The sequence below is a fragment of the Acomys minous genome (genome assembly GCF_964271855.1).
Source record: "Acomys minous genome assembly, chromosome: 1".
Classification (NCBI taxonomy): Eukaryota; Metazoa; Chordata; class Mammalia; order Rodentia; family Muridae; genus Acomys; species Acomys minous.
The window spans coordinates 56,574,828-56,596,825 of NC_140483.1; the positions used below are offsets into that span (position 1 = coordinate 56,574,828).

Sequence of the window (21,998 nt, forward strand, 5' to 3'; positions counted from 1 at the left end):
GTGGCACATGCCTTTAATATCAACACTTGGGGAGGCAGAGGCGGGCAGATCTATGTGAGGCCTAGGCCAACCTACTTAGTGAGGTCATGTCTCGAAACAAAAGCCAACCAACCAAAAACCAACAGAGAGAGAGAGAGAGAGAGAGAGAGAGAGAGAGAGAGAGAGAGAGAGAGAGAGAGATCAAAAGAAGCCATCCATAAGAGAACACCCAGAAAGAATACATGCCTGCAATCCTATCATTCAGTAGGGTGAGACAGAAAGATTGCCATGTCTTCAAGGCCAGCCTGGACTATATAGAAAGTTCCAGACCAACCTGAGCTACAGTAAGACCCTGTCTCAAAAAACAAAGGGGGGGGAAAGGAAGTGAAAAGGAAGAACACCCAGAGATCACTAAATCACTTAGTAATTCATCCCCCACCTCAGACCAAAGAATTGTCAAAAGGCAGAATTTTGGTCTTGTCTCTAGGAGCCAGAATAAGGCATGCCCGAGGGTCTCAGATAGGACGTCTGTCCCTAGCTGCCTTTGTACTGGAAGGTGGACATTTCCTGTGCGTCCTATCTCACTTGGGCGTTGAAAAGCAAGTCAGCCTTAGCATCAGCATCCCTGGGCAGAGAGAGTTGACTACAAAGTTCCACATTCCAGTGCTTTGCCTGCAAGCAGCCAGCTGCAGTGTGGGCAAGTTCCTGCTCCCTTGGAACACAGTGGACACCAGAGAAGGAATCCCATCGGCCGTAAAGTGAGTGAGAGGACAGGGGAGGCCGCCACCATGTTAAGTGCTTCAGGGAGTCCTCTGGGTGCTAACTTCTCACCTGAACCCCTCTCCCCATCTTAGAGATGCAGTTTCAGCTCGAGGGGTTTGGGCCAGAGAAAGAAGAGGAAAGTGAGCAACACTGAGATGTGTCTTCAGGGCTGAAGAGGGCAGGCCAAGGGCAGGGTGGACAAAGGTCAGGAAGCCGTCGATTTAGCCCAGATGGTCCTTCTGTGACAGAGCCGGAACAGGCGATTTTCTAGCCATAAACAGCCACTCAACAGGCCCCAAACCACACGCATGCACATGTGAACGCGAAGATGAACTACAGCTGCTCCCGGGCGAGCCAAGGAGTGTGGGAAGGCAAGGAGGGAAGCGGGTGGGCACGTGTGGTGCGTGCTTCCAGACACATTGGCTGCAGGAGCAGCTTGGGTTTCATGAGACCTGAAGCCTCATAGAATTCGGGAGGCTACAAATACAGATGTAAATATTAGATGAGGCTTTGGGAGTAAGGGCTCCATGCTAAACTCTAGCCGCTCTCCCATGTGTAAATTTTCTGACTATGGGCACACACTTGATGCCTGCGTCTCTCTGAGTTTCCTTGCCCCTGGCTCGGCACTATTTCCCTTTGCTCTCACACCAAGCTTTGCTTAACTTGATTTATTCCTAACAGCACAGGGCATTGAGAACGCCCCCCCCCCCCCCCGACACCTTAGATGGAATTCTGAGCTTCTGCTCAGCTAAGAGCTTGGACTTTACACGCTCCCTTGCCTCTCCAGTGTGCAGCACGGGCATCAGCAATTTGCAGGGTAGAGTCTCTCCCCCACGCCACACACTTGGCTTTGAGCAGCCCCACCTTCCCCAAAGGGCACTGCAAAGCCTTCCAGGCTGCCAGGAAGGGTGAAACCACAGCTCCACCCACTGCCTGGTCCCTTACATTCCAGCCCTGCGCCCAGAGTTTGACCTCCTCTGTGGCTGGCTGCAGATAGGTTCTGTTTTTAAACAGTCCAGCTCATGGGCCCCCTCTACACACACACACACACACACACACACACACACACACACACACACACACACTTACTTTCTGGCTCCAGAAAAGCCAGGCAAGAGTTTCTTTTTGCAGCACCATCTTACACCGCCCTTAAGGCACGGATCCTAGCGGGCCTGCCTCCTCCTGCCTGCTCAGTCTGCAAACACATTGGACGGAGGAGATGAGGGGCTCAGGGCAAAGGAAGCTCTGTACTCTGGAAGGTTCCTCCAATGTTATCCCAGGAGAGTGGTGTGGATAAGCACAAGGTTATTGCCACCCACAGAGAAGTCTCCAGATTCTTCCCTCCCAGCCACAAGAGAGAGTAAAAGAACTCAGAGACAGGGTAGGGATGCAGACAATTCCGTGGACAGTGTCATGGACTGTTTAACATATGCTTCCTAAACCCCCTGCTGCAACTGGACTTGTCTGGAATGCAGCACATCCTTCTGGAAAAGCATGCCTTGTCTAAATAGGAATTGTGTGTTGTGTCTCCCTGCCCCACCCCCACCTACCGCACACCAGGAATTCTCAGGACACAGACCAATCCCCTTCGTTTTCTCTTCTTTCTACCACAAGCTTGCATTCTGGCTAAGCTCAGCCGGCAGCCCTGGAAGGGCTCACTAGGGTAGAGCTTTTTCCTCCACCAGCTGAAAGAGAAAAACTTGCTTCCCTCATCAGTGTGAGCAAGAGAGATGCTGGGAGCCAGTCGTCCTTGGCTCCATTTCGTCTGCAGTGTAAAGGCAAGAGGTTCACTGACTTAATATGTACACACTTGCAACAACAGCAGTCACACAGATGATGGCCACCACCATCTCAGGTCCCCAAGGTCTAGGTCCAACCGAAACAAACAAAACAAACAAACAAACAAACAAACAAACAAAAACGGAAGTCCAGCCTCCCTCTGTGGCCCACTGTGACTTGGGTATTGGAAATGAGAATGACACGGGATACTGTGCAGGCTTCCACCATCAGCCTCCCAAGGTCTATTAGTACAGAGAAGAGAGAGAAGTATCTTGGCCCGGGACCTTCTGATGGCCTGACCCTCCACGCCTTCCTGGGGGCCCACAGTTGGCTGCGGTTTGATGGCAGCTGAAGTTGGGAAAGAGAAACTAGCCAAGTGTTCCCTGTCTTCTTTTGTGTAGCCAAATGGAGGCCCCTTGTCTTCTCAACTGTTTCTTTAGGTAAAGAAACCGTCTCTGCAGCTGTGAGAAATGGTTCTGAATTCCCAGGCCTAAATCCTCATTGTAACGTAAGGAAATAATTCCATAGTCACAGACTAGATGGGTCCTAACTTAAGCTGTGATGGAACGACTCGGTTTGGCCTTTACTGAAAGGACACAGTTTTACCAATAGGCAGAGGAAGGGCCAGAACAGCCTTCAAAGTCTGCCTTCCATGTTCTTTCCACGGGAAAGCCACGCTTGGGCTCTGCCAGTCACAAAGCCACGATTCAGTCACACGCCTACAGGGCCTTGTGGTCAGGCGGGCGAAGTGACAAAGCAAATTGTCAACTTTGATCAGAGAGACTTCTTCTTAGAGTGGTCAACCATGACCGCCGAGGCTCATAAGGTCAGTGAATGGAGAACAACGGCTACCGGATGCCCAGCTATAAATGAGACAGGTACATTCCTCTCTTCGGGACTCAGGGGATAGCACAGAAGAATGGGCAGAAACAGGGTGAAAGCTGGAGGAAGGGGTGGGGAGGAGTGTAGCATTTTGGCAGTGGCAGATGCACTCTTGGACTCACAGCAGCTGTCATTACCTATACAGGACTGTCAACACCCTGTCATGGAAAGAGACGGGCTCATGTGTCCTTATCCCTCCCTGAGGACTTATATATAGTTAGCGTTCATAGTGGAAGGGGAACCTTTTCTTCAGTGTACAGCTGCTGGTAAAGTACCCCAGTGAAATGTAAGACACACACACACACACACACACACACACACACACACAGAGATGAAAGTAGAAGGGGACTAGTTTGGAAGAGAAAGGAGATCATCAAGAGTGGGAAGTGGGGGTGGGGCTGGAGAGATGGCTCAGAGGTTAAGAACACTGGCTGCTCTTCCAAAGGCCCTGAGTTCAATTCCCAGCAACCACATGGTGGTTCACAACCATCTATAATAAGATCTGGTGTTCTCTTCTGGTGTGCAGGCAGAATCCTGTATACATAATAAATAAACACATAAATCCTTTTACAAAGAGTGGGAAGAGGACAAGAGAAGGTACAAAGGTGGTGTGCTTTGAATTCATCAGGTGCATGTATGTAAACGCAAAAACAACTTCTCGTGCAAGATTGCTTAGGGACATGAAAACTCTCCAAGCCAAATTCTTGTAGGCATGGAGACCAAGCCACCTTGTAGAAATTGCCACATCACAGCATCCATCCATGGTCACCATGGTGACAGCCATGCTCCTGAAACCTGGCACTGCTACATTGGTGGCACAGGGCAGGCACTTGATCTCACCTGATCAGAGTCCTCCCTGGGAGTGAAGACTACAGCTGAGAGAAGAAAGAGACCATTCCACTTCCAAGTGAGCCGAATGCTGACACGCCCACCAGAGGGACACTCTCCCATCTTCTCCCCCTGTAGGCAGCCCACTAGGCTAAAACTGCTCTCCATAGTGAGGGACAGGAGTGAGCCAGCACACCGAGAGCAACAACAATTACCTCCAGGACAGTCAACCACTTGAACCTAGTTCGTACAATCATTTCTCTGACAGAGAGATCTGAGAAACACGCCAGAAACCTTCAAGGCGTAAGCTGGTTTTGAGTAGTTTTAGTAACTTGGGCCCAGAAGTCACAACTAGTACAGGGCACAACGGCACAGTGGAAAGCACCCAGCGTCTCCTCTATCAGAAGACAGAAGGGAAGCAATCGAGAAGGAAAAGGCGAAGAACAAAGGTGCAGTGGCTGGAGAAAACAGGCAGGCTGACTTCTAAAGTACCGAGAAGCAACAGGGATGCTCGAGAAAGAGCTGGCAACAGGAGAATGGGTATGGCTGTAAAGGTGAGCTGATGTCCCCAAGGAAAGTGGCAAGTACTCATACCCAAAGGACTCTGAACTGGTTGCCAGTAAGTGGGCACAACTCAGATACAGTCCCAGAGGACAGCATTATCGAGCAGAGAACAAGTCTATCATCCTGGGTCCTCTGCTGTCTTAAGACTCAAGATTCCTCCAGGTCACAGGGTCCAATCTGCCCACCTCATCTTCTTTAAGGATGTCCACTTTTCTGTTACCAGCATCATGATCCAATGACCCTCCACCCCCATCTTCTGTTCTGCAATTGGCTGGATCGGCTATTCATTGTTCCTATAGCAACTAACTTACCGCCGTTCCTACTGAACACCTTCCCAGTGAGGGAAAGAGCTCAGGCCCGTACCCTTTCCAGAGTCGCTGGGCCTTACACTGCTTAACGTCCACTGGCAGCAGGCTCTTTTGCACAGAGAAACACCACGAGCACAGGGACATGCATACTCAGAGTTCAGATCTTGCCTGGTCTAGAGTCATCTAGAGATAGGAGTGGCCATCTGAGAGCACCAAGAAGGTAGGTGAGGACGGGTACTCATGCTATTACCCCCTCTCCTGCCCCCACACCATTGCCCACACAGCAGAGCAATGCCCACCTTTCCAGTGAAGTGTTAAAGGCAGGCCACACTGTCCCCAGATTGAATTAGCACTTCCTCTGGCTGTTGTTTTTCACATCACTAATGAAGACCACCGAGACCCTCTAATTGAATTCCTCCTGCTTCAAGCTGCATCTCCCTCTCGTGCTTATCTGGCAACAGCGATGCTCGCACACTCCTCCACAGATGGCCCTACTCCATGCAAGGCTTCTCCAGACACAGCACGCTAGTAGTTCTGCGCAGAACCGTTTCCGCTGTGGATGGCTCTTCTCTCATTACACATGCTCACACTTGTTCCTGGCTCCCACAGCCCCCCAAAAAGCCAGCTGGTTTCTTCTCGTAAGCCACAAACTGAGCTCAACTTTAGCTTCTGCTCTGTGCTTTTTGCCTACTGAGATCCCAGAAGTCGATGCACAAGTGGACAAATGAGGTCTATCAAAAGCGCTTCCCAGTGGGGAAAGATGTCAAGCCAGGGAGACTCCAATCCCACCCTCAACAATCGTCCACTCATCCCCAGAGAGGTGATATTCATGCCCCAGAGGAAATACTGGCTCATGACAGTTGGACCTGGACTGGAATCATAACACAAATGCTTACCAACTACATGGCATTATACAGGGTCCTAATCCCCTCCCGGCCTTCATTTCCTCGTCTGTGAAATGGGAAGATTAATTCTGAACCAGAAGGTTACACAGGGCAGTGTATAGGCACAGTGCTTTCACAGCATTCCAGAATCCACAAACACCCCCAGACAAAGCTTTCTCCTAATTCAGCCGGCAGTAATCAACAACCAGACTTGAATGCATTAGGCAACAAAACATGACCTGACCTGGCCTGGCCTGAGTCTCCTTTCAGCCTTTACCCCACTTCTGTGACTCTTGAGATCAGTCTTGTCACTGATATATTCAAACGGCTACAGAGGACAAGCATTGTGCACACACTTTTAATCTCAGCACTCGGGAGGCAGAGGCGGGGCAGATCTCTGAGTCTGAGGCCAGCCTGGTCTACAGAGTGAATCCAGGACAGCCAGGGTGGCACAGAAAAACCTTGTCTCGAAAAACAAACAAACAAACAAACAAACAAAATTGCTGGGAAGCTACTGTAGACTACTTGGGGTTTTATGTGGTATCGAATATATACTCTGCCTTTCACCCTAATTCCCACCGGCCCCAACTAACAAAGGTCACTAACAAAGTGGGGGAGCTACGTAAACCCCTTCTCTAATCCCCTCCCCCCCAAGACAGAGGTTTCAGAGCAATCATCAGAGTTCTTTAAGCTGAAGATGCTCACAGCCATCCACCTTATCACCAACCTGGAGAGGGGTCTCCGGGTTCCTGGGACCTGGAGCTGGCTCCCTGGAATTCAAGTTGGCATGAGGTGGGGGAGAAGATTCAGAGCCCAGCCCTTTTTGCTGCTTGTCTACCCTGAACAGATCTGGCAGAGGCGATGTGATGCTGTTATTTGGTTGAGCCTCAGGTATAGACATGCCTAAAGATTCCAAACATGCCTCCCAGCTCCCCACCTCACTGGGTATCCAGCACTTTCTCCACCTTCCCATGGCATCGTCTGCCCTGCTTGTACCCTATGGGCATCCCCAAGGGGGATAAATGGCCCCAAATATGGCAAACCCTGAAAGGAGGGGGAATCCGAGCTTATGGGAACGTGGACCAATAGGACGAAAGGATTCTGAGCATTAGGAGGTGCTGAGGATGGGGCGTTCCACAGGGTGAGCAGGGAGTAAACACACCAATGTCCAGAGGAACAGGTTTGGCACGTTCCTCCTGATGCCATCTCATGGCCCTAGGAGATTTTTTTTTTTTTAAATGGGAAGCCAGCCCTAGTCAATAACAGCAATTCCTCCTCTACTCAAGTCTCTTGGCTCCAGACACACATTTTAGGGTTTTACTGATGACTGCAATGTGATCAACCCAGTCATCCCAATGAGTGTCTCCGATCTGGCCCTGGATCTGCCCAACACCTAGCTTCATCCTGCTACCCCAAGCCATCTTCCCAATGACATCAATCATCGGACGGATTACCTGATTCTAACGTTGGTAACACATGCTCCTCCTCGTAGAACAGGTCACCTGAAGTCACCGGGGATGCGATCAGCTGTCTATCACATGGAGAACCACACCCTGCATGGTTCCCAGTGGGGCGGTGGCAATCAGATTCAGAAGGAGCAGACGAGGCCAGGAGAAAGGGGCTGAGCTGCCTGACAGCCATGTATGAGTTCGAGACTACGCTAGCTCTAGAGCCGCAGGTCCCACGGCAAAGCTTGGAAAGCTAAGGCAAGCCCTTGTTGACCTTAGCCATGCTAAATGACTCACCCATCCATCTGGCCTCCTGGCTTGAAGATCTTTAAAGAAATTCTTATCTCCAAGAATCTGGCTGGACTCTTCATTCTGCATTCTAGACCTATTCAACATTAGGGGGAAATTTCTTTCTTTATCAGCCAAGCTTGGTGCTGTATGCCTGTAATCCTAGCCATTATGGAGGAAGGCGAGAAGATCACAAGTTCAAGGCCTTCCTTGAGCATACCAAGGTCAAGGTCAGTCTTAGTAGCACTGTAAGACCCTATCTCAAGATAAAAAAAAAAAAAACTAATGTGAGGGAAGTGGGGCTGGAGAGATGGATCTATAGTTACGAGGACATACTGACTGACTCTGTAAGAAACCAGAGTTCAGTTCTCAGCATCCAGCGTCCATGTCACAGGACTCTGTAGGCACCTGCCCTCTTGTGCACGCACCTACACAGAGAAACGCTCACATACATAGACTTGAGGGTTTTGGGGTTTTTTGTTTGTTTGTTTGTTTGTTTTTTAGATTTGGGGGTGGATCGACATGGTAGAGCACTTACGTAGCAGGAGCAAGGTCCTGGCCTCCACTCCAGCAAGGGCCTGGGAACCCTTAGCAATAAGGGATTTTTATTTTGTTTGTTTCATTTTGTTTTTTGGGTCAGAGTCTCACTATGTATCTGTGGTTGGCTCAAAACTCACTGTGTAAACCAGGATGGCCTCCAACTCACACAGGCCCCCCCACCTGCCTCTGTCTTTCAAGTGCTAGGATTAAAGGCGGGTACCACCATCCCCAGCTCACATCAAAAATGTTTTGAAGGAAACCACCAGTAGAAGTGACCAGAGATGAGTTAAGAGACATGCCTGTCGCCATCACTGGCCTCCCACAAACCTCAGTGCACAGGAGATGGGCCCTGTGCTGCTATGAACCCTTAAGTAACTGAGATTTTTTTTAATGTGCGGTTCTTGGGTCCCTTCTTTTTTGTGCCCCGCCCCCACCACTCAACTCCAGCTAGTCTGAACAGGCCCATAGTATCGGCTAGAGGCTCCAGGTATAGGCTTTCCCATATCACTGCTCCAAACCCATGCAGAGTTCGGACTCTCTGGCACCTAGGCTTGGCCTCTGGGACCAGAGTCCTGTGTGCCTCACACAAGTTCGCCATACCTCTCTGCCACAGAAGAGCCTGGGATCTACCCCGTACTCCCTCAACTTAACCACCTGCCTAACTTAGGAATTTCTTGCACTGGACAAAGCCTGATCTTGTGCTCCTGAAGAAGGGCCAAAGGACGCATCTCAAAAAAGAGCATCTGGCTCAGTTTTGAGGATGGTCCCAACTTAAATGTCCCCACAATGCCTCTGCACCTACAAGTCTACACACGCGGTCAGGGTAGCCATGAGCCTGAGGTTCTGGTAGCTGGGGATCTACCTGGGGAACCCCACATTCCTGTTGCAATCCCAGGTCTAAATCTTCAGGAGGGGGCCGGGGTGGGGGGCAAGTCTGCTGCACGAACGCCTCTGGGAGCCTCCTAGTTTGGAAGTGTTTCGGTCTATCGTGGAGAGCTCAAGAAAAGCTGAGGAGACTTCAGCCCTGGGAACTGGGTATTGTAAATGCCCTTCCCCTGACCCTCTGAGGAAATGTTTCTAGATGGTTAACACTGGGCACCGAGACCCCAGGTACAAAATAGACCCTGTGCTACTCCCCAAATACAATCCACAAATCCCCTCTGTGGTTTCCAAGGAGAGATGATGTCATCGTTTCCAAAAGATGACCCTGTGGCTAGGAGCCACAAGGCCCAGCCCAGTAGCTTGGAAAGGAAAGCCTCCATTGGTGTTACGCAGGACACAGAAGAGGATGTAAGGGCTGACCCTTGGCCAGTGGCCTTGTTTGGGAGAGGAGACCTCACTCAGCTTGGGAATGGGGAAGCCAAAACTCAGTTTGAGCTCATGAGGCGTGAGGGCCGCTGAGCCTTAGCCAAGGGCCTGCTTAGAGAAAATCCTGGAGGCAAAATGTTTTGGACTTCATGGGCCAGTGAAACTTCAAAAATTGAAATCTGAGGAACCAACGGAAGGCTGCCAACTTTTTGTTTTTGCCAAATAAGGAAACTGTAAAGACCGACCACCGTCTCCTCTCACCACCCACCCATGGAAAGACAGAAAGCTGTAACCTCAGACTATTTTAACACATCTCCCACGGCTAAGAGAAGTCCTTCACAACCCACGGCCCATTTTGCTCTCTTAAAAAACAAAACAAAACAACAACCACAACAACAAAACCAAAGGTACACTCTCCTCACTTTTCTTGTTTCATCGTAGCTGTCACAGACCAAAACTTGAAAACTCAGGACTCAACGGGCAGATGACTTTTCCATGTCTGTTTTTAAGTTCATCCTAAAAGTTAAGAAAAAAGATCCTAAACTTTGAAGATTTAGACCTCCCTCTGTGCTGGACATGGGCAGGGACAGAAGCCACAAACACGCTAGCCTGGACTCTGGGGAGATACCATGCCAACTCCAGAACACCAGAAAGGGTTTGGTTATTTCATGAATGCATGTTCACCAAGCATCCTCCTCCGTCCTGGCCCCGCATGCTTCTTCTGTGAGACTCTAATCTTATCATCCTCTTTACTCTTTAAATAATTCAAGTTGAAGACAAAAAGACAATCCGGCCCAGGTGACAAATACCTGAGATACAGAGCAGGCTGTGGGCATGGCAGCAAGCATCACATCAGCAAGACACAGGCAGAGGCCAAAGGGGGGAGCTTCTCCCTTCCAAGCAGCTTCTTCATTTGATGAGGGGGGGGTGAGAGGTGACATATGTGAGGGGTGGGGGTGTGGGAGGGGTAGGGGTGGGGTAGGGGGTGTCAGGGGTAGGGGTGGGGGTGTCAGGGGTGGGGGGGGGTGAGGGGTGTGTGGGGGGTGTGTGTGTGAGGGGTGTGAGGGGTGGGGGGTGTGAGGAGTCGGGGGTGGTGAGGGGTGGGAGTGGGAAGCAGAGGGAGGTAGTACAGTACCAAGTTGAGAGCTGAGGGTGGCCAGAGGGACGTGCACCAGCCCCAGCCCCAGCCCCAACCGCAGCCACAGCCACATCACCAGCCATAGCACCAGCCCCCAGCACCAGCACCAGCACCAGCACCAGCCCCCAGCACCAGCCCCCAGCACCAGCACCAGCACCAGCACCAGCACGATGCTTCGGAACTGGATCTTGAGTTTACCACTCCTTCCCACCCACTCAGAGGGCGGCAGCGTGTTTCTGCTTCTTCCTCATCTACACTGGAGGAATAGGCACTCTCTGCCTTCTCACAGGGAACTGTCACAGGGTCAGAGTTGTCTCCTGTCCACCTCTGCCACCCTGTACCTGATGCGGTGCCAAGAGACGGAGGACTGAGCATGCATGACCCGCAGCAGCTAGAACACAGCAGCGCTGAAGCCCCACACTGGCTGTGACAGGAGAGAGGACACACAGCACTGTGGGTCTGAGCTAGGAGAATGATACAACCACCGACTGTTTGTTGTGCTGCCTGTGGGCCAGGACCATACCCAGCCGCGTCTACCAAGCAGACAACACTGGAAATTTTATTTAGGAGAAACTGGTGACATAAATAAAAAACCTTTTCTTTAAATTCCCATGGTTTCACAAATAGCCACACCATACAAACTGCTTATGACACTGTTAGCGAGGAGCGTGTGCTTGCCGTATCCTAACCCTACCCCAGTTCAGTGGCACTGAGTGCTTGTGTTCAAAATACTTTTGCCAGGTCCACAGTGCCTATCACACAACTGTTTCCTCAAAGGCAACAGGCAACCCTAGTTTTCTGATCCAGATTACATCCTCACAGGGAGCAGAGAGCTCCTCTTCGGTGGTTGCAACTTTAGGACAGCAGAGTTTGGGGTTCCCTAGCACCCTTTGCTAATCCTTTCCAGAACTCAAATCAGGTCATGTGAGAACAGCAAAAGCCTGTAGCAGGGTCTGTCTCTAGCTCATGTCATGCACTTCATCACCCCTAAATCTACTTTTCAAAACCCACCTCCATGCTCTCACTGAGCCCCGTTCATCCTGGCCCACCCACCCTGCTAAATCCTGCCTCACGGCATGTGCTGCCCACAAGGCCAGCCACTGCTCAGATGGGCCTTGGCAGCGAATCAAAGCTGCCTGCCCATCGGTGCCTGTATGAGGTGGCTTGCCGAGTCCTGCCTGCCCCTGTGCAGCTGATAACACACAAACCCAGAGCAGCGCTCGGCCAGCCTCGCCCTCTATCACTAATCGCCTTCCCTCCCAAATATCTGTACCCAGGCATAATGCCAGCCCCACCCACCGAAGGCATTGGCCCTCCCTCCTGCCCTGCGCTAAGTCGAAAGTGCTCCTGGCGTTTGCCTCCCACAGCTCTCGCTCCTTCAGCCGGTTCAAGCTACCTGTACACCGAGATCGGAGATCGTACTGGGAAGCCACACTGGTTGGTTAGCTACACCAGAGGGGAACCAAGTGCCCCACACCAAAGCTCACCCAGAGACATGAGTTCGCTGGACACTCCAGTACAGACCCACCTCTATAAGGTGCCTCTGTGATCCCTACCCCGGGGACACAAATATTCATATTCCATTCTAGAAATGGGACATCTCTGTGGAAGACCCTGGGGACGAAGGATCTAGGATTGCATTTGTCAGGAGTGACGAGGGGACACCAGAAAGGGAGAAGGGTGAAAGGGGACTTACATCCTTTACTGTGACATAGTCCTCTCTCTGGTGTTCCCTGGAAGGCTTGGGTAGCCCCAGTCTTTCCTAGCTAAGACCTCCAAGAGCTCTAATTTTACCTTTCATGTTGAGGGTTAGAGCCCAGCTGGGAGACGCAGAGCACGAGCGCCGGCTGAGCAGGAGAAAAGCAGCAATCCTGTTCCAAGAAAAGTACCCGAGGTGGCAGCTGTGACAGCTGCCTTGGCTTCGGCTCCCATGAGAAAGATGCGGGTTCTCTCTCTTTCACTCTGCTCCAGTGCAAACTGAACAAACACTGGCTGAAACCCCAAGAGAAAGGCTCTGAAAAAGCGGTGTGTGCAATCTTGAATCTGCAGGTTGACTGGGTCCTACATAACGGAGCACGCCCCTGCTCCTCAGCCTGCCGCCTACTGCCCGCCTTGCCTTCCGGTGCTCCTCCTGAGTAGCAGACAGCCCCCTAGCTGCAGCAGCTCCAGAAAGCAAGGCGGCAGGGCATACTGAGCAAGCACACAGAGAGCCCTGCCAGGCACTGTCTGCCACTCTCACAGCCCCAATCCCTGACAGCAGCTCAGGCCCAGGTACCAAAGTGGTCACAATAAGGGTGCTAGCCAAACTCCCAGTGTAGGAGCAAAGATTCTGAGACTTTTTTTTTAACCAAGGAAGAATGTTCTTTTATGGATCTGACATACAGGGATTTCTTTTTTTTTTCTTTTTCCCAAGGCAGAGTTTCTCTGTGTAGCCTTTGGCTATCCTGGGCTCACTTTGTAGACCCGGCTGGCCCTGAACTCACAGTAATCCACCTGCCTCTGCTTCCTGAGTGCATACAGGGATTTCTAAATGTACTTCTTTCTCTTTTCCTTTTCCAACGTTCTGCATAGCACCTCCCCAGGGCCACCCCCTTCCCTCATGTTTGCACACAGAACTCGATCAGGCCACGTGAGAACCGCAAAAGACTGTAGCAGTCATAGTGACAAATGTAGAAGCCGGAAATAAAATGGCCTGGCGAAGCTAGGGGAAGACCTGCCAGCCCAAGTTGGCATCCCTGGCTGGCAGAACGGAAAGAGAAGGCTTTAAAGTCAGACCCGGTACTCGCTGACTTTGAGAAATGGTCCCTTGACTTCCCTGAGTGCGGATGTAAATGACGCCATGTCTCAGTAAGAGAACGTGTTTCAGGCAGGAAACACACAGTAGATATCCAGTGTCCTCCCCATCACAACTCCACACTTAGCTTTACTGGTTTTCTTCTGACTCCAGGAGAGCCCAGCCACTCGCCTTGCTATTTACTGCTCCTTCAAGGGTTGGTTTCATGTTTCTCAGTCTGCTTTCTGACAGTCGGCTTGGTGACCTCCAGAGTTCCCCTGGCTCAGTAGTCACAATGCATCACTTCTTTTCTGCTGGGGGAAATCTCTGATCTGTGGGCCAAGGTCACAGACTCACATTGCAGACCTCCCTGCAGCTGTCTCTCATCTCCCCACCTCCAGGCTCCAGGCTCGGTCTCCACAGGTCACACTTTCTATTGAGCATTTCCAGGAAGGCAGCCAGGCTTCCCCTTAAACTCAGTGCTTCCAAAGTCAAATGAGTCCCAATAGGAAGTCTTCCCCGCTGTCTATTGGGACTCTAAGTGAGAGAAGCAAGGGAGAAATAGAAGGATCCAGAGGGTCCTAGAAACCTACAATTAGAACATTACGATGGGTGGATCTGAGCCCAGGGGTCCTGCTCAAACTATGGCACCAGACAAGGACAATACACGCAATAAACTTCGAACCCCTACTCAGATCTAGCCAGTGGTCAGGACATTCTCCACAGTTGAGTGGAGAGTGGGGTCTGACTTTAGCACAAACTCTAGTGCCCCATATTTGACCATGTCCCCTGGATGGGGAGACCTGGTGGCACTCAGAGGAAGGATAGCAGGCTACCAAGAAGAGACTTGATACCCTATGAGCATATACAGGGGGAGGAGGTCCCCCTCAGTCACAGTCATAGGGGAGGGGAAAATGGGAGGGAGGGATGGGAGGATACAAGGGATGGGATAACAATTGAGATGTAATATGAATAAATTAATAAAATATATTTAGAAAAAAAAGTCAAATGAAGCTTGACCGCACTCCTGACAATATTAGAGGGCTGACACAGCATGTGGAAGAAACAGTGAGTGGAAGGTGCAATGAATTTAGTATTCTACTGTTTAAATTAAACAATGAGAGGAGTGACTCGAGACCCCAGGGACTTGTGCGTACTAAGGAAGTGCTCTACCGATGAGCTTCATTCCCAGGATCGGGTTAAGAGTGGTTTATGACTACCAACATGACTGCACTTGCCTAGAGCTGAAGTCAAGAAAGGTGTTAGGTAAAGGGTTAGAGTGTAGATGCCTACCTCTGGGCACAGAACCCTTGCATCAAATCAGCTCTCCCAGTGTGCAAGGGCAGCCAGATGAACTGGAAAGGGCCAGCGTGGCTCTGTCCATAAAACTCTCCTTGTGCTCATGAAGATTTTAATGTCATAGTTTTTATGTATAGAGAGCCACGTTCAAAGGGCTGGAGACATGGCTTGGCGGTTAAGGGCACTGGCTGCTCTTCGAGAGGACCAGGTTTCAGTTCCCAGCATCCACAGAGATGCTGACAAAATAATGTTCTTCTTTGGGTGTTTTCCAGGTACTTAAAATATAAATGCAATTTTTAGTTAACAGTTGATACAAAATTAGATCATAAACTGCATTTGGCTCACAAGCATACTTGGCTGACCCACTCCCCAACTCAGTGTATCTTAGGAAGGGCACAGTAGGCAGGTGATGGGGCCTTCCTCTAAGAAGACTGGGGAAGATCTGAGATAGTGTCTTCCATCCCTCTTTCTCTCTCTCTGAAGCAAGGTCTATGTAGCGCTGGATGGCCTAGAACTTGTAGGCCAAGCTGATCTCAAACTCACAGATCTACCTGCCTCTGCCTCCCAACTGCTGGGATTAAAGGCGTGAGCAAATACCTTGCTGAACCACCTGAGCACTGTAAGAAGCAATCATTAGTGGGTTCCCTACCAGTTTTCTCCCTTTCCTGCTTGGCAGTGTCTTGTAGCCAAGTGTACTGGCAACTACCAGATCACTGACTTACCCCCTTCCTAGCCTCTCACCCCAACAGTAATCAAGTGCAGACCCACTGGCCCTGCGCGCTCAGTGCTGTTTATGCTACCGTTCTGCGGTCGGTCGTTCAGTCATTCCCTGCAGCCTGCGTGGACTTCAGACATGGTTTCTCATCGGCCTGGAGCTCCCAAAGGTTATCCTCTGATGGCCACATGCGCACCATGAGGCATGTGCAGGTACACACATACATACACATAATAAATACATATGTTTAATGAAAAGATCCATGTAGGGGGAAAACTGGTTCTAAAACACATGACCAGACAGAACCATACAAAAGTCAATGCAAAGTTCATCTCACAGGTACACAGGTGCATACACACACACACACACACACACACACACACACACACACACACACACATGCACAAAACATTTTAGGGAGAAGAAAGATGTCAGAGTTGAGAAAAAAAAGGTGTCAGACCTGAAACTGGATCCAACAAAACAGAACTGTACCTCAGACAGGGAAGCTACAAGAAATTTCCTCAAATTCCACTCTCTGGCACGTTACAGGTAAGAACTCCCACTCCTCAGGAGTGACCCCAGAATAGCAAGGCAGGAGCAGCAGAGAGATGATGGCCCACCGGCCCAGGTGCTGGGTACAGGACAGCAGGCTCACAGCTTTGGAATGCAGCACAGCCATTGCTGAAGAGCATGGCCACGAAGCTTTTTTGCTTCTGCACGTTGCTTCTAGTTCTGGAACTAAACAGTAAGATTGAGTGTATAACCAAAAGCTTCGTGAGAACTGCCAAATACAATACGAGTTTTCAAGTATTCTTCCTAAAATGGTCGAAGGACTTTTAAAGACAGAAGCACTGCATCTTGGGAGCTGGGAACACCTGTGCTCAGAAGTGTTTCTTGAGGACCGTGGAGCTGGCTTGGTGAGGATGCGCCTTGGCAGCCAAGCCCTGTGAACTGAGTTCTAACCCTAGATCCCACGGTGGAAAGAAAGAACTGACTCCTAAAAGTTATTCTCTGACCTCTGCACATGTGATATGGCACGGGTGCACATAAATACACACACACACACACACACACACACACACACACTACATTTTTTAAAGTATATAAATAAAAGAGAGTTGGAGAGATGGCTCAGTGGGTAAAGTGGCTTGCGGCAGGAGCAAGAGGGTCTGAGTTCAGATCCCCACATTAAAACAAACAAACAAACAAACAAACAAACAAACTGGGTTTTAGGGGGCTGGAGAGGTGGCTCAATGGTTAAAAGGTCCGTCTGCTCTCCCAAGAGGTCCTGAGTTCAATTCCTGGCAACCACATGGTGGCTCACAACCATCTGTGCTGGGATCTGATGCCCTCTTCTGGCATGCAAGTGTATGTGCAGATAGAGCACTCATATACATAAAATAAATAAATAAATCCTAACCCCAGTGCTGTCATAATAGGACCGGGAAGATCCCAGGGATTTGCTGGTCTGCCAGAGTAGAACAAATGGCAAGTTCCAAGTTCATTAAAAAGCCCTGTCGTCATTATTGTCATCATCATGGTCATCATCATCAACAATGTAGAGAAGTGACTGAAGAATACACAGGACAATGACCTCTGCCCCTACATGTACTCACACAAGTGAACACACCTGCATACACACACACCTGAATATATACATTAAAACACACACACACACACACACACACACACACACACACACACAGTTTAATTGAATAAAACAGAACATTATTCCTTTTCCTGCTTCCCAACATGAAGGCGCTCAGGCTATGCTGTCAAACTGAATAACGTGTTTCCTTGTCTCCCTCTGCCCACTCCTTTCATTTGCTACTGTTCCCCCAACCCCAAGACCGGGTTCACAATCATGGAAGTGAGGAACAGCACACAGCCCCTTGCCAGGTTCTGCCCTCTGGAGGTATCCACTCCTTCCTGGTTCGGGGGGTGGGGGTGGGGGGTGGGGAATAGACCAAAAACATCCAGACCCTAAATTTGAGCATCTCAAACACCAGAGGAGGAGGCAGAGTGCTGGGAGATATTGGTTCCACCCACCATGGTGTGCCTCCTGTCAAACCCAGCACTTCCCAGCTCACCTGGCGCCGGGGCTGGGATGCCCTGCAGGTTTCCGGAGAGAGACCTTACTTAGCCTGGGGTCTGGAGGCTATTACTGGAGATAAGCCCTAACTCTCCAGCTTTTTCTTTCTTTCCTGGAGGGCTGGAGAAATCACCAGTGTTCTATTCTCAGGTGGCTATCTCTGAGAACTCGCCATGTTATCTGTGATCTTCCGGGAGCTGTGGTCATTAGCAGGGAAAGCCACCAGGTGGGTGTCTAATTAGGCAATCAACAGCAAATGCAAAAAACCAGTTCCAGCTGCCTGCTGATAGCCACCCAGGAGCCTCTCTCTCCTCTCTCACAGACAACTTTCTCTCTTTCTCTCCCCCAGCTTCCTGGAAAGGTCCCCGCTGTTTGCCTGACTGCAGGGAAGTGTCCTGAGCTGCCCTCCTGCTATCTGCTGGCACAGACTTCACACTCCCACAGGGTGCAATTCCTGCAGCTCACAGTATTAACTGCGGCTCCTAGACATGTGGGTCTGGCAGCCCTTCTGGGTGGGCAAGTGAAGGGGCCCAGGACAGCCTTGCAAGAGGTTGTTTCCTTGCCTGGCCTCTCTAGATGCCCCAGAGCCCTGTCCTGCCACTCTGGCATGTTAGGGTGAGGACACAGGAAGTGGGGTGTCCTCAAGAACATTGATGGAATGGCTGGAGTGGGCAGCAACTCTCCCCTCTTACTGAGACCTCTTGGGAGAGTAGCGCCAGCTAGCCTTGTCTATTTCACTTTTTAAAGGGAATGTCCCATTTGCTCTGGGAGCTTGGGAGGAGGAGGGTCCTTGTGAAGAGAAGGTTTCTTTTCTTTTTTTTTTTTTTTTTTTTTCTTTTTCTTTTTTGAGACTGAGGCTTCCCAAATTCTCTCCAACACTTGTCCGGGAAACAAGGGAGGGAAATAGTCCATGAGCAGCAATGCAGGAGGACATTGGAAAGACTGGACTGGCTTTACTGGGTTACCACTCTCCATAGCCCAAGCCAGGAACATCCCAAGCATGGAGTGAGCCAAATCTAGCCAGCCCCGTGCCCTGTGCTGTCCCTGATTCACATCTTATCCTCCCCTTGTGTCTTATTTCCCTGCACTGAGGTCTTTTCCTACCTATGTCCTAACTTACAATGGAGCTAAAGAGGTAGAGATGCCTGTGTTGATGCCTAGGGTGCAGATAGGGGTCTCAAAGGGACAGTACCTAGGTCAGAACTGGGGACAAGGGACAAGCAGTGCCTCAGGGACAAATCTAGGGCTTCTAATTCTTCAGGGCTTGATGGTGGTGTGCTTACCCTAGCATGTTCAAGTTGCTAGATTCAATGTCCATCACCACACGACAGACAGACAGACAGACAGACAGACAGACAGACACTCCTGCCTGGAAAAGTCCACACTATGAAACAGAGAGACAGATGGGAGGCATGCTCACTTCCTCTTTTATGTCATACGTGGCTGTCCCCCAGAGTGGGAACTGCTTTATTGATCTGGGGCTAAAGCACAGAGGTGCCAAATGGTGACCCAAGAGAGAAAGAGCATGACCCTGTGACCTAATCTCTCTCTCTCTCTCCAACAGTCCCATCCATCATCCGTGGTGGAGACCTGCTGCTCACAGAAGCCAAAGCCTAAACCATAGACCTGGGTCGGAGGCTCTTTCCAGCCACGTCCAAAGCCACAAACACCTCTCCACCTCTCTCCATTAACTCTCTCTTTAGTTTCAACAAGAGCTTAATCTAAACCCAAGGCATGCGGTGCCAAGGACAAGACACCACTGGGTTCACAGAGCAGCTCTGGAAGCTTCCTGGCAGTGGCCAAGGCATACCTCAGCTCTCCTCAGGGCAAGGAACAAGGTGGACCCAGCAACAGCCAGGCTTCTCCTGTGATCTGTACAGAAACTGCCCACTCAGGACTAAAAGCCCATCCCAGCTGCCACCTGAGCCTCCCCTGCCAACAGAGTCTGGGCTCTTCAGATACGTCCCATCCCACGGTCACTGAGCGTCTCTGAAGCTGTCCCAGCCTGACACGCCCACTAGATCTAAAGCCCATCATCCTTGGGGTCTCTTAACCCCCCTTCTCCCTGTCTGAGGGCATCTTGTAGGACTCTTGAGAAAGTGACTTTCTAAAGGGCACTAAATAATAATCGGCACATTGTCCTGTTCTGGTTTGTTTTTTGAGACAGGGTTTCTCTGTGAAGCCCCTGGCTGTCCTGAAAGGCACTATGTAGACCAGGCTGGCCTCGAACTCACAGAGATCCACCTGCCTCTGCCTCTGCCTACCTCAGCGCTGGGATTACAGGTGTGCACTACCTTTTTTCAGTTTTTAATTTTTGTACGTATGTGTGTTTTGCCTTCACGAATGTCTCTGGGCCACTTTTGTGCCTCACGCCCGCAGAGGCCAGAAAGGATGTTGGATCTCCTGTGACGCAGTCACAGATAGTTGTTAGCTGCCATGTGAGGGCTGGGCCTCGAAGAAGAAGAGCCGGTGCTCTTAACTGTTTGGGCCATCTATCTCTACAGTCCCTTAGTTTTCAATTTATCAGAAGAGGTGACAGAAAAATCTGAGTGTGCCCTGTGCTCGGTTAAGAGGGAGCTCTATCTGTCACTTCTTAAGCGCACACAGTGTTTGTGGCAAAAGCCACAGAGTGTTTGAAAAGGGCCTTGACCCAGCGCTGTGTGGAAGCTTCTGATGTACAGTCTTGACGTGTACACAGGTATGCCAAGCATCCCTGATCACCAGGGATGTATTACTCCTAAAATGGACAGGAAATGGAAAGCCATTGTGTGAGGGAATAATGCCATGTATGTAGTCAGATCGCTAAGGCTTCACGGGGATTTGCCCGGTGGCTGTGGAGCAAGTGAGGAGACTACAGAGAGGGTGAGCGCAGTGCTAAATGCTTTCCGAACTCACTAGTAACCCACACACACAAGACACCTCTTAGCCTGGTCTTACAAGTGAGGAAATGGAAGCACAGAGAGGTGAAGTTACTGCACAGCAGGGGCCTGGATTTGAACTCAGCCTCTCACATCTGGATGCAGCCACCAGGCTGGAGCCTGTTTTACTTTGCTACCAGCTTCTCTTGGGGGAAAAGCAGGACCTAAGATGACAAGGTTGCCTTGTCCGCGAGAGGGGTAGTGTCCTGCGTCCTCAACTGTAAAACCAAACAATGTGATATCCTAATGGCCAGAGTTCAGGAACTGGCGTGTGTGGAGTTTGCCCACGGTTCCACCGTAGTTGAAGATAATGAACAATTCAGAGCCGTGGCCACAGAGTGCTCTGTTAATTGCAGTAGGATGAACTTCGCTTGAGGATAAACCCTAAGGATGCAGGGCCTTTCTGATCCTGCTCATCTTTTCCATGGTCCAGACACATCGGGGACAGCCAACTTCTCCCACGTGCAGCCCATGAGTCCCGGACTTGCAGGGCCGCTCTGAGAGTGGGCGCCTCTCAAAGAAGGATCAGGAGGCTCCCAGTGGACGGGAACTGAGTCACCTCCCAGCTCCTGGTGATCCTGGATCTCTCAGGCCACCCTCACTTTGCCCCCACCTTGACCACATCGATGTCACATTGCCCCCTCAGCACGAGGCCCTCAGTTCATCCACACCCTAGCTGACCAAGCAGCATATCAGATGGGAAGGGAAGGAGGCGAGAGACAGCTGAAGCAGTGATGTGTTGTTCCCTCAGTCCAGAGGGCAGCGCTGGGAACAGAAGGAAAAGCAGGCGCTCCATCCTGCTTGCTTTATGGGCCATTCGTTCGCTCAGGCCCTCCCAATGGGCAGCAGCTAACAATCTGCTCTGTCAGCAAACCCAGCAATCATTTGCATCTTTTTCTGTGGCCGGCCTCAAACATTTTTTTTTTCTTCTTAGCAGGGAAACTGAAGTCAAGTGGAGGAACTTTCTCATTGTTACTGTCTAGGAGATGTAAGTGGGGATGGGCCTTTCCTTCCCTCTCCCCACCCCAGAGAAGGAGGACATGACTCCTTTCTCTTTTGATTTTTCTGTCATTCTTATTCAGGCAGTTCTCTGAGTGGCACTCGTCCTCCTATATGGCAACTATCTGCATGTCACCTCTAGCTGAGCTCCTAAGTATCTCCACCTGGCTGAGTCTCCCCGCACCCGAGCATCCCTGGTGCCTGCCACGTGACTGTCTCAGAGCCCACTGGGGCTTCTCGCATAGGAGCTCTGCCTCTCAGGTCCGGCGTGCTTAGAGGCCTGGCTTGTGTTTGTGGGTCAGATGGTACAACAAGGGTGCGGTGTGACCTCTGTGGTTCTAACAAGCCAGTAGAAATGGCTGCTCTGGGGCTGGGGAGATGGCTTAGAGGTTAAAAGCACTGTCTGCTCTTCCAGAGGTCCTGAGTTCAATTCCCAGCAACCACATGGTGGCTCACAACCATCAATAATGATATCTGATGCCCTCTTCTGCAGG

The 21,998-nt window shown here is 50.6% G+C and overlaps 1 protein-coding gene across 16 annotated transcripts in view; it reads right to left on the reverse strand.

Moving 5' to 3' along the window:
• The window catches only part of PLEKHA6 (pleckstrin homology domain containing A6), a 145,992-nt gene that overhangs the window by 68,942 nt on the left and 55,052 nt on the right, over positions 1 to 21,998 (reverse strand). Inside the window, exon 1 of one of the 16 annotated variants that reach the window (XM_084790527.1) lies at positions 12,503 to 12,777. The exons of the other annotated variants lie outside the window; for them this stretch is intronic. The gene's annotated coding sequence lies outside the window, so the exon portion shown is untranslated. Of the gene's footprint in view, positions 1 to 12,502; positions 12,778 to 21,998 lie in introns of those variants that run through there. 16 annotated transcript variants of the gene reach the window in all.